The sequence below is a fragment of the Balaenoptera musculus genome, chromosome 11 (genome assembly GCF_009873245.2).
Source record: "Balaenoptera musculus isolate JJ_BM4_2016_0621 chromosome 11, mBalMus1.pri.v3, whole genome shotgun sequence".
NCBI lineage: Eukaryota > Metazoa > Chordata > Mammalia > Artiodactyla > Balaenopteridae > Balaenoptera > Balaenoptera musculus.
Window position 1 is genome coordinate 61401951 of NC_045795.1, and position 3931 is coordinate 61405881.

General features: G+C 37.3%; 1 pseudogene; it reads right to left on the reverse strand.

Moving 5' to 3' along the window:
• Window positions 1–2347: 2347 nt before the first annotated feature.
• Window positions 2348–2793, reverse strand: LOC118904383 (annotated as a pseudogene).
• Window positions 2794–3931: the final 1138 nt, after the last annotated feature.

Consider the following 3931-nt stretch of genomic DNA (forward strand, 5'->3'; position numbering starts at 1 on the left):
GAAAAAAACCTTCTTGACCATATTTCCGCATGTGATTCTCTACTTAAACGTAATGCAAACGTTCCGTTTTTAAAACAAATTGTGACGGGCAACGAAAAGTGGATGCTGTACAGTGTGGAATGGAAGAGATCTTGGGGCAAGTGATATGAACCACCACCAACCACACCAAAGGCTGGTTTTCATCCAAAGAAGGTGATGTTGTGTATATGGTGGGATTGGAAGGGAGTCCTCTATTATGAGCTTCTTCCAGAAAACCAAACAATTAATTCCAACAAGTACTGCTCCCAGTTAGACCAACTGAAAGCAGCACTCAATGAAAAGTGTCCAGAATTAGTCAATAGAAAACGCATAATCTTCCATCAGGATAACTCAAGACCACATGTTTCTTTGATGACCAGGCAAAAACTGTTACAGCTTGGCTGGGAAGTTCTGATTCATCCACGGTATTCACCAGACATTGTACCTTTTGATTTCTATTTATTTTGGTCTTTACAAAATTCTCTTGTTGGAAAAAATTTCAATTCCCTGGAAGACTGTAAAAGGCACCTGGCACAGTTCTTTGCTCAAAAAAATAAAAAGTTTTGGGAAGATGGAATTATGAAGTTGCCTGAAAAATGGCAGAAGGTAGTGGAACAAAAGGGTGAATACATTGTTCAATGAAGTTCGTGGTGAAAATGAAAGGTGTGTCTTTTATTTTTACTTAAAAACCAAAGGCACTTTTTGGCCAACCCAATATTTAGTATGTAAGTGAAGTAAATCAGAAACAGAATCACGGACATAGAGAACTGACTGGTGGCTGCCAACGGGGAGGGGTTAGGAGAAGGGATGGAGTGGGAGGTTGGGGTTAGCAGATATAAGATTTTGTATATAGAATGGATAAACAACAAGGTCCTACTGTATAGCACAGAGAACTATATTCAGTATCCTATAATAAACCATAGTGGAAAAGAATATTTTAAAAAGAATGTATATATATGTATAACTGAATCACTAAAAAAGATACTTAGTATAATATCAGTCTTCTTAAATTTACTGAGACTTGTTCAGTGATCCATCACGTGATCTGTCCTGGAGAATGTTCAATGTGCAGTTGAGAAGAATATGTATTCTGCTGCTGGTGGATGGGCTGTTCTCTTTTTGTCTAAGTCCATTTGGTCTAATGTATAATTCAAGTTCAGTACTCCCTTATTGGTTTTCTTTCTGGATGATCTATTCATTGTTGAATGTTGGGTATTAAAGATCTGGACACTTTTTTTCTATTGTCTATTTCTCTCTTCAAATCTGTTAGTATTTGCTTAACACATTAAGGTCCTCCACTGTTGAGTGCATATTTATTTATGATTGTTGTCTTCTTGATGAATTGAAAACATCATCATTATGTAATGACCTTATTTTTTTCTTGTTGCAGCTTTTGGCTTAAAGTCTATTTTGTCTGGTGTAACTCTAGCTACCACTGCTTTCCTTTGGTTTCCACATGTGTGCAATATCTTGTTCTAAAGCTTCACTTGGAGCCTGTTTGTGTTTTTGACACTGAAGTGAGCCTCTGATAGGCAGCATATAGTTTGATCTTGTATTTTTATCTAGCCACCCTATGACTTTTGACTAGAGAATTTAATATATCTATGTTTACAGTAATTATTGATAGGTAAAGACTTATCAATGCCATCTTGTTGTTTCCTGGATTTTTTTTGTTTCTTGTTCCTTTTTTCCTCTTCTGCTGCCTTTCTTTGTGAATTAGTGATATCCTGTAGTGATATTCCCTTCCCTTTGTATTTTCTGAATCTAGTACAGGTTTTTGCTTTGTGGTTCCATGAGGCTCACGGGAAACATCTTATAGATATAACACTCTATTTTATGTTGATAACAATTTAACTTCCATCACATACAAAAAAAAAATCTACTCTTTTACTCCCCTCCATGAATTTTTGTGTATGGTGTTACAATTTAGCTCTTTGTATATTGTTTATACGTTAAAGTTATTATAGCTGCAGTTATTTTAATAATCTCATCCTTTAACCTTTATATACTAAAGTTAACTGGTTAACACACCACCATATCACACTATTAAGGTATTCTTACCTTAACTATATACTAACATTTACAAGTCTATTGTGTAGTCTCATATGTTTTCATGGTACTATTTAGTGTCCTTTTATTTTAGCTTGAGGAACTCTTTTAGAATTTGTTCTAAGACAGATCTAGTGATGATGAACTCCCTCAGCTTTTGTGTTTTTTGTTTTGTTTTTTTTTACACAAAAGAGTATTTTAATTCTTGTCCTTAAAAACTATAAAGACTATCATGATTTGGAAATGAGACCAAACAATGGCCAAAGAAGAATCGTACATTCTATGCCTTCTCTTTCCTTTGTTCACTCAGAAATATAATGTTTCAGCTATAATTGTTGTTGCTTGTTGTCTCACATTATTTTTATCCATATATTCACCATAGTCTACTTTCCCTTCCACGTAAATTCAAGACCCCTTTTTCATATACTGATATGCCACATCTCCGAGGCCTGGTCAGAATACTGAAATTCTGTGCCACGTTGTCTTTTGACTAACATCACCCATTTGGTAGGCTTCATTTTCCCCTGATTGCCACATCTCATTTGCTGCTAGAGAAAATATCGTGACTGGGTTTTTTCCTTCTTCCTGTCTCATGACAGGGTCCTAACCTACTCGACCAAGTAGCTGCACATGATTCAGAGATCTTTTGAGAACCAAACTGCTAACTATTTCAGACTCATGTCTTACAAACTGATGAAATACCTGTACTACAGGTCTTTCAAACATGGCTTCTGTTTTCTTTTCTTACAATATAATCTTTAGTCTTTTCCTGACACTCTGGCCAGCTTTTGTTTTTTGAAAAGAGTTTTTAATCTCTTCATTCAAGAAGGACAATTATGATGAATAGGATATTCTTGATTGGCAAGGTTTTTTGTTTTTTTTTTGTTTTGGGGGAGTTTTTTGAGCAATTTGAATATATCATCCCACACTCTCCTGACCTGTGAGGTTTCTGCTCAGAAATCAACTTTTAATCTTATGAGGTTCTAGGGACTTCCCTGGTGGCGCATTGGATAAGACTCCATGCTCCCAGTGCAGGAGGCCCAGCTTCCATCCATGATCAGGGAACTAGATCCCAAATGCATGCTGCAACTAAGAGTTTGCATGCCACAACTAAGGAGCCCATGTGCCACAACTTAGGAGCCCTCCTGCCACAACTAAGACCCAGTGCAACCAAATGAACAAATAAATATTTTTTCAAAATAATAATCTTATGAGGTTCTCTTGTAAGTTATAAGCTTCTCTACTCTTGCTGCTTTTAAGATTCTCTGTTTTTGATAGTTGGTCGTTTGCATGGCTTGGCAATGGTAAAGAGTACCACAACAACCATTGGCGTACAAGTGCTTGTTTCCAATGATGGTATTCTCTGGTTATACAAACTGGACTAGGGTTTCCATATCTCGTGGTAGCTCCAGTTTTTAGTTTAGTAAGGAACTTGCCTACTGATCTCCATACTGGCTGTTAGCAAATTACATTCCCACCAACAGCATAGTAGGGTCCCCTTTATTGCCTGCCCTCTTGAGCACTTACTCTTTTTAGGTTTTTGATGACTGCAGGGAGGGAACACCTCGTCTACGTTTCTTTGCATTCTCTAATCATGATAGACCCTGAACATCTTTTCATTTGATGTGCTGTTTTTTAAAAGGCGTGTGAGTACCACTGAGCTCTTGAAACATTTCTGCCTGAGAGTCGGGCCAGATTTGAGTTCATTTCAGATTAATTAGCCAAGGACATTTCTCGAGGGCAGGGGTCGCTTGCAGCCCCGCAGGCCTTGTGAATGTTAAGTGCCCTTGAGCACAGTTTTTCAAGTTGTTGTTATGGGAAAGCGCCACCAGGCGGCAGCACTTCTTCATGTCCTCTGTGTTAA